This window comes from Lissotriton helveticus, chromosome 4_1, assembly GCF_964261635.1.
Source record: "Lissotriton helveticus chromosome 4_1, aLisHel1.1, whole genome shotgun sequence".
Taxonomy (NCBI): domain Eukaryota; kingdom Metazoa; phylum Chordata; class Amphibia; order Caudata; family Salamandridae; genus Lissotriton; species Lissotriton helveticus.
The window spans coordinates 341,543,381-341,556,323 of NC_136063.1; positions in this window are offsets into that span (position 1 = coordinate 341,543,381).

Here is a 12,943-nt window from a genome sequence, read left to right on the forward strand (position 1 = left end):
ATTACCCCTCCTCTAGATTCACGAACCGGAGGCCTTACTTGATTCAAGAAGCACACATGGGAATGGGTCTGAGGCACCAAGAGATCTTGAAATTACTAATAGAATTGCAATCAAAATACTGGTGGGCGGGGATGAGCGTGCATGTTTATAACTTTGCATTAGATTGTCAGGACTGCAACAGAGATCGCAGTTGTGAACCGGACCAGATACCAGCCCAGATACCTCTATTAGACAGCATTAGGCTATCTACATGCAGACGTCCGCACGGAAAGAAGTGATCCCATAAATGTTAAGACGCGATTCATTTGGATGTGGCCCCAGCGCTGCGCTGACGCCAGAACTGTTATAAAAAATTTGCGAGTCTTTTTCGGCACATACACAATTGGCATGCTACATTCTGACCAGGGTCCTGCGTTTAGCTCTCGAGCTTACAAGGAGGCCATGGCCAGCTTGGACATTGCATTGCGGTACTCTAGTCCATTCCATCCTGAGGGAAATACGATAGTGGAGAGAAAAAACCGTGACATAAAGCAATCTATAACAGCGAGGGTATTAGGTTCGGGTGATGGGTGGATCAAACATCTAATAAGTGTCCAACGTAGTCTTAATAATCTGCCAAGACATTCTCTGGGTGGAATCACTCCGTATGAACTTTTGTTTGGTACAAGAATGATAATCGAAGACCTCGATAGTCAGACTTCAGTGGTGGAACAAAAAACCTTTGATATCAAAGATCGTTTGGCTGTTTTACAGGACTTAAATGAAACAATAAGAAGTCTAAGTAACACTATGCTAAAACCAATGACCACTGAAGAAAAAACACCTGTCCCAGCAAGACCTGTCTGGATTCCAAAGACTGGGTGTCTGGTCAGAGAAAAGATCGCGGTGAAGAAGGAATTTGGGCCTTCTTACAGATAAGCAGTACCTGTCTTAGCTATCAGCGGAACAAGATCAGTAGTACTACCGCCCCTTGCTGGTAAAAAGGAGAACAGAGTTGTATCAATCGACCTGGTAAAACCACAATCATGTGGCCAATAATAGGTAGTAGGCAGAAGATCAAACTTTGCTACAATTCAAGAGGTTCAAACTGAGAGACTAATCACATTTGATGAACCTGCAGTAAAAAAGAAGGACTATGCAACAAAGCCATGGAACGTGTGCCTCTTGAAACCCAAATCGCAACAGCTTGTCAGGAAACACCAATCTACAATGATGTAGCCTCTGACTATAGTAATATGAAAAAAGAAGAAGCAACTACAAAGATTAATAAAAATCCTGAAGCAATTCCAACAATTGATAGAACTGCATCTGGTTACTTAATCAATTTCAATGACTTTTCTGAAGATCCAAGTGAACATGAAGAAAAGCAAGCAAAGAAAAATGTCAAAGAAAAAACAACTGAACTCTTTCATCAACTTGGAGAAACATATCTGATTTCACCATGGATTGAATTGTGGATTGTGTTAGGTATACTTTTCCTCCTACTCTGGCTCATTTTGGTTTTAAGCTTGGGAAGAACGATTGATGGAAAATACAGTACAATGGACACAGCAAGTCAGAACATCAACTTGGTTCTAAAGCCTCACAGATCTTCTCACATTGAAAAAAGAGAACTATCATCAGTAAACATCACAGTCATTCCTATACCTGGTGGTGTAGCATGGGACGCTACTGATTACGACATCTATGGCCCCGTTGAACTCTTGAAATATCCGCATCAGTTCAAGGTTTCTTTAAGTGACTTTGTATCACCTAGCACTTTCTCTGATGATTGGGACTTTGAAAATAATAATAATATTATGTCAGATTTAGAAATGTCAGCAAAATTTACAGAACATGATTATTTAGAAGGTTCATCAGATTATGAAGAAATGTATTGCTTTAATCATTATGGGCACCACTATTTGCATAAATCTGCTAATCCTAGAAATGTTTTCACTTATAATCAATGGGAACATTGATTATAAAAGGCAGCTCGAAAACATTTTATGAGAAATTCCCATACTTCTCAGGGTTTAATAACACTGATCCAGAAATGTTTTATTTTCAGATTATAAATAAGACAGGAATGAAAAACATGTTGACAAATACTAAACTGATTTATTCTGCAAAATGTTATGAAAAATTGTCTACATTTGGTTTTAAATTTTGGAAAAACAACATTGAGACAAAAACTGTCTGGGGTACAAAAGACTGGCAGGTACAAGGTTTAGAATCATTAGAGCCTGCATGATCCCAGAATAGATAATATTCCTGAATGACACCATTCAACAAACAACCTGTCTTGCCCTAGCCAGGATAAAGGACTTAAACAAACCGTCTATACCAAAACCCATACCTGATAGTAATAGCACTACAGATGTGGAGATAGACGTATCCCATATTTTACAGCAAAATAGAACTAATCCTGATTGGAGAAAATGGTTGATCTGGCCCACAGACACTAATAACTGTCAAGATAGATTCCTGAACAAAACACTGGGGTTCAAACAGAACAGGCCAGACCCAAGATATTCCCAGAGATAACATCCAGGGATAATAACAACATACAGTGTAGGAAAACTATGCCTCGAATGGCTACAGAAATCCACACTACCTGAAATTAAGCAACACTTGACCTTACTTAAAGACGGTGCTGACTTGCGAGATTTCTTATTGGGACCAAGTAAACAGCGTCAAAAACGTTTCATATATGCCAGTATCTATGCTGCTTACAACGAAGCTTGGAAAATAATGTAAATTGAAACTGCTGAAAAAAAAATGAAATTGATCGTATTAATTTGGAAAAATCACTGTCTGTAGTGGACACTGGGTTAATGACTCTGTCCTCCAGAATGTATTCACTGGACAGCATTCTATCATCTGCTATTGATATAATAGAAGAGGATATGCTAATGTTACAACATGGCCAGTCCTTATTACGTTCTATTGTACAGTTAGGCTGGACGTTACAAAATATCCGTTCAGGCTACGTGCCATGGCGTCTAATCAACACAACGTCATTATTTTCTGTCTTTAACCTTACAGATAAACAAATCTCTTTGGCACAAAGAGGAGCAGACTATACGGTGATGAGCATTGAAAAACTAGAAAGATTACCATTGACAATCTCCGAAAGACCTGTCATTGAATGGATAATACATGGCACCATTACAATTCCGATAAGACTTTTCAGTTTCAATATTGCCAAAGCACATACCAGCGGGCCTGTATGAAAGGTTGGGTAAAGGGTACATCAAGTCAACCTGTAATTTACCTTACACACATAAATGTTGAAGTGGGGAGAAAAAACAGGTATTTCTTAGTGGTAACAACTGTAAAAACTCACTGAGTGGTACACTTCTGTGTAACGGAATTAACTTGCATGGAGCCTGCGAAGGTTCATCAAATAACCTTTCATGCCACCTGCACGGCACCCCTGCTACACAAATAGAGCCTTTTTCAGACAACTTTCCAATGGCAGTTACGTTATGTTAAGTGACCGCAGCTGTTGTTGCATGGTGCCAGGAACGGCCTATCTCGTCAGTGTTACATCCAGGGTCACTTGCTGTATGCAAGTATTGTATCCAAACAGTAAACCAGACAAGGAGGCAACAATATGGCCTTCTCTGAATATCTCTTCTATCAAATTGATACTTTAAGCTGAATGAAGTCTATTCTTTTACAAACAACTGTGCCTTTAACCTCGTCTAGAGAAACGTATGATCTGCAAGTCGCAAGGACAGCAGCAGAGATACATGCATTATTATCAACAAATTGTCCCATACATTTCGTAGAAATGTTAAGTCAAATCTTAAACATGTCTGATACCAGTGGCATTGAATATGTATTTAAGACAATTTTTTCGGGACTGTTGACACCCTTTGAAGCAGTCCTGAGCATCTTCCCAAATTTAGTGCACTCTGTGTTCGGCGGCCTGCCTCTCATATTGGGACTCCTAGCAGGAATCTTATTTTTGTTCCTTCTGCTCCGATATGGCAAGTCCAGCCACAGACAAAACTCAGGCTACAATGGAAGAAACGCTCCTAGCAATGAGATACCGAGATCGGATTACTAAAGTCCTCGGCTTGGCTCGGCTAAGAGATCTGAATACTACCTGGTTTCTTTCGTTCAGACCAATATGGCAAGATTGCATCCTACCTGTTCTACGATGCCTGCTCTGTGGAGAAGAATGCGTGTTAGATGTCTGTCTCAGACTCCCATCAGCAGTACCTATGGATATCGATACTTTGCTTGGTTCGGTAACGGCTCATGCACCGTGTTGTCCCCAGCGGCTACCTATTCTGATGACGGCATTCATTGAGACCTCACCATTACGATTAGGTGGCAGTGAGGTACGAGATGAAAGCGGCACACAGGTACAACCTTCTGTGACCATTGCTGATCTAGACACCGATGACGGCAATGCATCTCACATATGCACTATTTCTACTTTTTCGGACATGGTCCAACTTTCACCTACTGTTGTAGACGAATTCTTTGCCTGCCTATCTGAGTTAATGTTCTCTCCTAACAACGAGAATAGCTTTTGAAAACACGAGCACACAGCGTTCCCTGAACTCTGAATTCGACCTTCAGTTTTGATAAACAGAACTTTTAAAAACTCTGGAACTATTTTTTCCCTGAAAGCAAAATTATTTTTCCCCGTTCCCAAAATATTTACTTTTTTGGCACATGATACTCTGCTTAAAGTAGAACTATTCTTAGAGAACAAGATTTCTATTTTTTGAAAACTCTAGAGACAATATTTTGACTCAGCCTCTAGCACGTTTACAGTCTTGTATAAATATGTGATGAAATGGTCCCGACCCTCTCTTCTGTATTAAGAGCCATTTCATAAATGTAAATTTTGTGATTCATTCAGTCAACATTCCAATGTACAATATATGCATTATCTGAATGATATCACTGCTTGAAAACGTACAGTATAATACTCATTTTTCGTGTATATACCATTTCAAATGCATTTTATGTGTTTTGGGGTGGGATGGTGTGGTACTGAAAATTTTGGACCTGTGTCATAAACATCGTCGTGTCATGACGATTTTGATACCAGCAGACCGAAAATGGCCAGTATACTATGCACAAGCATTTTCGTCATATTCGAGTGACGATTTCACCCTGGAATCGTCATTTTCGTCCTGAACCCTTGGGTTCCATTTTGCGTACAGCAGCCATTTTGTGAGTTGCCCTCACATAGGTCAATGATAAAGGCCAAACATGATTCTGAAGGACACGTACACCTTTGCTGACTTCTCTGCGACCTGGGCAAGCTGATTCCACTGCCCAAGGCAGAACCTGTTTGGGCAGTTCCTCTCCCAGTGGCCGGTTGAGATAGCATCAAGGGACAGCATGCCATAAACCTTTCATAGCACACAAACCTTTCCTAATATTACACACACCTGCCTCTGTTTTTTTCTTTATGACTTGCTTTACGAGGAGGAGGTGCCTGTTTTTATTGGGGGTCCATCGATATCTGATGAAAATACTGGGCCTTGCCGGGTAATTGATTGTGGGCTGAACAAACTGAAATGTGGGATTGTCATCATGACTCTGCTTTTTCTTTGTAGTGAAAATATGTGAATGGTCAACTGTAAAAATAGGAATGTTTGCCTGAAGCATAATATTTTGTATAAAAAGAGAAGGCTGGCTTTGTAAGATTGAGCAGTCTCCTGAGAATATACACCGTGTTGTACTTCTAGGATACCTGTTACTTGGTTGCAGCCAATAAATTCGATCTTTGACTTCGCCTAGAAGACTCTGTGTTTCTGTAGTCTGAAACAGGAAGGACCCGAAGTCATAGGGTGTTGTCCCTGGCACCGCTGGGTTACCAGTTCATACCGGTTCTGAAAAACCCAGTACTTCAGTTGGCGCCCAACGTGGGGCGATATCAGCGGTACCGGTCCAAGCCAGAGGTTCGTGAGGAGCTTCCTGTGAAAATTCTGGAGGAAGGCCACCACTTCATCGACCCCTGCATGTCGACGTGGTCCGAAAGTCTTTGCTGCGAGGTTCCCCGCTTCCCGACGGCTACGAAGGACTGCTGCCCTGACTATCGCCCTGTTTTGGACCCTTGATGATTGGTAGAGCGAAACGATAGATGAGTCTTCTGGTGCAGTCATCGATACCTCAGTTAAGTATAAGTGGAGCGTCTCCCAGTCCTTAGTTTGGTTCTTAGTTTGGGTATCCCCTTGGGATCTTTGATTTGGAACTTGCAAGTACCAAAGCAAGGGGCTTGTGTATTCACGAGACTATCGTAATCGATAATCCTTTGAAGTTTGAAGCTAGACTAGTGAGCGAAGATGCCTGGTCTTAGCAGACTTGGAAATTTGTTTTATCTTGGTTGTAATAGGGATTCCCGATTGGAGGACTCGTGTCCGGTTCCTCCGATTGGAACTCCAACTTATGAACTTTATGTGAAGCATGGACTAGGCCCCATCACATACAATGAAGTGTGGATCAAATACACCAGGAAGGATGGTGTTTTAAAATGGCCCCAATATGGTAGCTTTGATACGGAAATCCTAGATAATCTAGAAGTTAGACTTTTTAAGAAGAAAGCCCGGCCGGCGATGTTTGACTCTTTCCGCCTATGGCGTAAGGAAGCCAAACAGAAAGAAATTAAATTAGAGAAGAAAAATAAAAGAGAAAAGGGTATCTCGGTAATGCAAGCTGCCATGCAGTTTAAAGATAACGAAGAAGAACAGATGAATGAGCAGTTGCACAGGCAACGTCAAATGGTTATCGATAAATGTTACCCTGTTTTGCCGCCTCTTCAGCAAGATGCAGCAAAAGAGCTTGAAAAAGATCCCCTAATGTCTCACTTATTGAGTTCGCCACCCCCCTATGCATAGAGTGCTACAGCACCACCACAACCTTTAGTTGTGCAACCCCCGATTGTTGTTCCTCAAGTTCTTCCACAGCAACTAGCTGCTCTTCAGTTGGCTCCTACTCTTCCGGTGCAGCCTCCTCAAGGGCCACCGACTTTGACATCTGCTCTGCCTTTACTTCCTACAACTTTGACCACTATATCGACTACCACTCCTGGTATTCCTCCTGACACTGCCTCTGCATCTGCCTTGCCTCACTTTGCTTCTCCGCCTGTCCTTTCATCAACTTCTCCCTCTGTTCACCAGAGAATGACTAGCACTGTTGCTAGCCTTCTATATCCTCTCTTTGGAGCAACAGGTGTATCTCCTGTCTCAGAGCGTAAACAGTTACGTAGCCAACTGCCTGATTCTAGGGAGAAGGACACATTGAATTATTTGGCACATAAATGGGTTACTGAACCGACGAAATATGAGCTAGAGTCTGTTATGGATGTCTTCCATCAGTGGGAAGCACCAAAACAGAGATACGTTTTTGAGAAAATGTGTACTTTCCTGAGTGAGGATTTAGAGGAGAATGATTTGGAGCCCAATCCACCTGAGTTATGTCATATACGGTTCGAGTTTGGGAAAGGCGCAATTGTGGGTTCAGATGTTAAGAAAGCAGTTGCGACATTGTTGTCGTTTAGGAGTGAAGGTGTTTCTCGGTCGTTGTTTGAGTCTGATTCCTCTGTTAAAAGGAAGGTGAGACAATACCCCATGAGGGAGGTTCCCCCAGTATGGAAGGAAGCAGTGGTGGCTGGTCTGAATAATGTTCCCCCAGCCGTTCCAGCACACTTTCAGCGTGTTTGGGTACATGTTCCGTGGAAGCGCGCTGAAGTATTGGCCCTTAAGCAGACATTACCTGATCCCCGTAAAAATCCTGCAGGGTATTACAAGGAATTGTCACAGACTGCAGGCTCTTGCATTATGAATTTAGCGGATATAGACATGTTGTTTGGAAATGTTGTTCCACAGCCTTTATGGGGAAAGATTCGTCATGCAGATCATGATCAGGAGTTAGGTGACACATGGGCTAATATTAGTGCTGCAGACGACCGACAAGTTGGTGGTGCTAAACCCGAACCTTTAGTGGCAGAGCTCCCTGGTAGGATAATTACTTACATGAAGACTTTGATGCCTGCTATGAGGGTGAATTGGGACAAGTTGTCTGCGTGTAAGCAGAAGAAAGATGAGACCGTGTCTGATTTCTTCACTAGGTTTGAAGAGACGTTTGTCGACCACAGTGGTCAAGATATGAGTACAGAAGGTGGTCAACGGTTGTTCGTTGACAAGTTCGTGCATAATTTGCTTCCCGAGTTGTGTAAGAAATTAAAAGATTCAGAAAGTTTGTGGGCCGTTTCTTCTTCAGCACAGATATTGGCTACTGCGCAGTATTACGAAAATAGAGACTAGGACGAGAAAGATAGAGTAGAAAAGAAAACAAAAGCGTTAAAAACAAAGGTCCTATTACAACAGGCGTACCCGCCTCGTGGTGGCCAAAGTAACTATCAGCAGCCTCAGCAGTTTCAGAGAAACATGCAAAGGACCAAATATCCTCAACAACGTTTTCCTGTGGGCCCTAATCAGTGTGCATATTGTAAGGAAGAGGGCCATTTTAAAAGTAGCTGCCCTGCTTTATTACAGCGTATGAATGGTGCTTCTAACGCAAGAGGTCGAGGTATTTCACAAGCACCTAGAGGTAGAGGACGTGGAAATTTCCCCCAGAACGCACGCTCATTTCCACCTCAAAATTCAATGAATAGGTTTGATCAGCAGAATAACGCGTCTAATAGGACAGCTCAGTACTATGCTGATGACTACTATGCAGAAGATGAGAATATGGAAGGTAATGATTGCTAGGACAGCCATAGACAAAGAGAGGGAGTTGTTTCAGTTCCAGTAGATCAGAGTGGACCTTACGTTGAGGTGATTACATCAGGTGTGTCAGAACCTTTTCTGTTGGATATTGGTGCTACAAAGAGTTCTATTATGCACTCTAAACTCCCTGGCGCACCTTTGTCTGGCGAAATGAATGTTTCAGTAGGTTTTTCTGGCGCCCCAGTTAGGAACCCGATTTCTAGTCCTATGTCCCTTTCTGTTGGACCCTGTGAATTAGAGGCACCCCTCATTCTAACGACAGGTTGTGGTGAAAATTTGTTAGCATTGGATCTGTTGAAAAGATTGTATGCGACATTGTATTGTTCTCCTTCGGGAGTACAACTTACACTAGGTAAGAAAGTGGTTTCCCCAATGTATTTGTCAACGGATAAACTTCTGACAGAATTGTTGCTTCTTCCTGATATTCTTTGGGCTACTGGTCCTAATGATGTGGGTCTTTCGGAAATACCGCCATATGTTGTGACATTGAAAGCCAATGTTAAAATTAAGCATGGGCGTAAAATCCGTGAATCCGCTCGCGGCGGATTTTTTGCTTGGTTGCGGCGCGCGGCGTGGTGCACGGCGTTCACTTTCCGTCATTAAGCGTTTGCCAAATTGTTTTTCTCAATCATATTTTGCGAGTGCCGCGCCATTTTGGATCTTGCTGCGTGATTCCGCGGGAGTTTGGCGCCCGCGAATACGTAATCGCGGCTTGCCACCTTGCACAGCACACCTCGCGAGAGTTCGCAATTGCGAACACGTAGTTACGGCGGAAAGGAACAATCTCGCACTCGGGAAATAGAGATTTTGCAATTCTGCACAAGAAATCCACCAGCAAACAGGTTAAACCTTCAGAAAATGATGATTTTTATCAGAATCACTCCTCAGGTTGACATTTGCATGGCCTTTTTTTTGCAAGGAGTCCATTTTTGGGGGGGGGGAGGGAAGGAAGTGCCCCACAGTCTCCAACTTCCTGTTCCTGTCCAGCAGGCTCCTCCCAGTGCTTTGTCCATCTCCTGGTCACTTTCATTTGGATCTGGAGCTGGAAGGATTACTTTTTGTGGGTGCTGCTGGATATTTGGATTTGAGGCCTTTTTGACTTTCTTTGGATCACTTTTGGATTAGAAATCAACTTTCACAAGTAAGTTTGTTTGGGGCATTACAGTTGCTGCAACTACAATTTTTGAACTTTTTCAGAACATTAAATAAATTATATTGTGGGTAGCCACAGTATTCAGTAGGACCAGGGTTGGTTATGGGTGCATGATACAACTGTTTTGTTGAATTTAAACACCATTGAGGCCATGGATGGGCTGGGATTGTGCTGATTTTTGTTGTTTTTGTCGTTTTTTTGGGGCTGCTGGTGGGGCCCTTTGCCCAGGGGTGGTGAGTGTTGCATGGGCCTAGTCTTTCTGTGGGGTGTCTTCTTGAATTTAAACATCATTGAGGCCATGGATGGGCTGGGATTGTGCTTATTTTATTGTTTTTTGTCGTTTTTTGGGGGCTGCTGGTGTGGCCTTTTGCCCAGGGGTGGTGGTGCATGGACTGAGTGTGCCTGTGGTGTGGTCTCACTCTCTTTAATGTAAACATCATGGATGGCATTGGATTGTGGTGATTTCTGGCTTTTTTTCTGTTTTTTGGGGGTGTACTGTTGATGTGGACTGGCCATGTGGGTGGTGGTGGTGGCCATCTTGAGTGCTGGCTGGTACAGGCAACATGTGCTTGGGGTGCAAGGGGCCATTTTGAAGAGAGGCAGTGTCTGAGGCCTGCACTTATTTTGCCTACTTTTCATCCATTATGCCCAGGGGTAGTGAGTGTTGCATGGGCCTAGTGTTTCTGAGGGGTGTCTTCTTGAATTTAAACACCATTAAGGCCATGGATGGGCTGGGATTGTGCTGATTTTATTGTTTTTTGTCGTTTTTTTGGGGCTGCTGGTGGGGCCCTTTGCCCAGGGGTGGTGAGTGTTGCATGGGCCTAGTCTTTCTGCGGGGTGTCCTATTGAATTTAAACACCATTGAGGCCATGGATGGGCTGGGATTGTGCTGTTTTTTGTTGTTTTTGTCTTTTTTTTTGGGCTGCTGGTGTGGCCTTTTGCCTAGGGGTAGTGGTGCATGGACTGAGTGTGCCTGTAGTGTGGTCTCACTCTCTTTAATGTAAACATCCTGGATGGCATTGGATTGTGGAGATTTTTGGATGTTTTTCTGTTTTTTTGGGGTATACTGTTGATGTGGACTGGCTTGGGGTGTAAGGGGCCATTTTGAAGAGAGGCAGTGTCTGAGGCCTGCACTTATTTTGCCTACTTTTCATCCATTATGCCCAGGGGTAGTGAGTGTTGCATGGGCCTAGTCTTTCTGTGGGGTGTCTTCTTGAATTTAAACACCATTGAGGCCATGGATGGGCTGGGATTGTGCTGAATTTTGTCGTTTTTGTCATTTTTTGGGGCTGCTGGTGGGGCCCTTTGACCAGGGGTGGTGAGTGTTGCATGGGCCTAGTCTTTCTGTGGGGTGTCCTCTTGAAGTTAAACACCATTGAGGCCATGGATGGGCTGGGATTGTGCTGTTTTTTGTGTTTTTTGTCGTTTTTTTGGGGATGCTGGTGTGGCCTTTTGCCTAGGGGTAGTGGTGCATGGACTGAGTGTGCCTGTGGGGTCTCACTCTCTTTAATGTAAACATCCTGGATGGCATTGGATTGTGGTGATTTTTGGCTGTTTTTCTGTTTTTTTGGGGTGTACTGTTGATGTGGACTGGCTTGGGGTGTAAGGGGCCATTTTGAAGAGAGGCAGTGTCTGAGGCCTGCACTTATTTTGCCTACTTTTCATCCATTATGCCCAGGGGTAGTGAGTGTTGCATACTTGCATGGCCCTAGTCTTTCTGTGGGGTGTCTTCAATGTAAACATCATGGATGGCATGGGATTGTGCTGATTTTTCTGTGTTTTGTCGATTTTTTGGGGTGTATAACTGAACTGATGTTCCTCTGTCTTCCATTGCTTTTAGGTGCACAAGACTCAAGAGAACCACCGGTGCCAGGAAGAAGTCCTGCAGCGGTGTGTGTGTGCAGCATAACGTCACGCGATGTCACGTCTGGACACAGACAACTCTGCAACTCGTGCAACTGCTGCCTGCTGTTCTGACCTGCTCTGAAGAAGATGGCCCCAAAAAAGTTACCCGTAGCTCCTCTAGCAAGAAAGGTGCCAGTAAGGAGCAGAAGAAGCAAGTTACCAAGGAGACTGGTGTGCCGGCCGCCCCTTTTTTTGGGAGTAAAAAAAAAAGTATGCCTGCAGCAGCAGCGGGATCTGCTGGGGACCAAGCTGGGAGCAGCACCCCCGCTCCATTGGGCTCAGTGCCACCACCACCACCACGCCAACTTAAGTCCAAGCCCTTGAGTGCTGCAGAGGCAGCCAGTATAGTTGTTCAATCACCATCGACCAGTGATGTTGGCTCATCGCAAGAAAGCAGCAGCAATGTCCCTCAATCAACACAGGTTGTTGTAGCTCATCTGACGAGTGTTGAACAACCACAGCCGCAACAACTATCACATGTGCAAGTACAAGCCCAAGTACATGTGGAAGGAGAGGCAGCGCAAGGAGATGCGCAACCAGAGGTGCATGGAGGGTCACAATTGCCCACAATAGTTGTTCCTCCCGAAGTAGGGGCACATCAGGAAATCGACAATCAAGGCGAGGTATCATTTGAGGAAGACACTCCTCCTGATGATCATTCATTGTCTTCCACACCCCTAGCAAGGAAGAGATCAAGGGTGGTGTCTACATCTTCTTCAAGCACACCTCCTTCTGATGATACGGATCAAAATTGGGAACCAGCACCACTGCCGTCTGAGAGTGAGGCACACCATGATCTGAAAAGGTAGTTAAGCGTAAAAGGAAGCTCGTCCAAAGTCTCAGAGTTATGGAGTGTGATGATGAGGCTCAGCAAGAAGTGGCGGATACTGCTGCTGATGAAGACTCTGACAACGACGACCCAGTCATCATAAAGGTAACTGCAGCCCCAGCGGGCATGCAGCAAACAGACATTTTGACCCTAGCCCGAAAAGCTGCTGAGCGTGATGATGATGATGTTGTCGACGAGGAGGCAGTGGAAACACCACCACAATCATTGGAGTTAAGTAGTACACCAACTCGTACCGCTTCCATATTTCTTTCTGGCAAGAAGGGACCTCCATCCACCTCGACCTTAATTAGT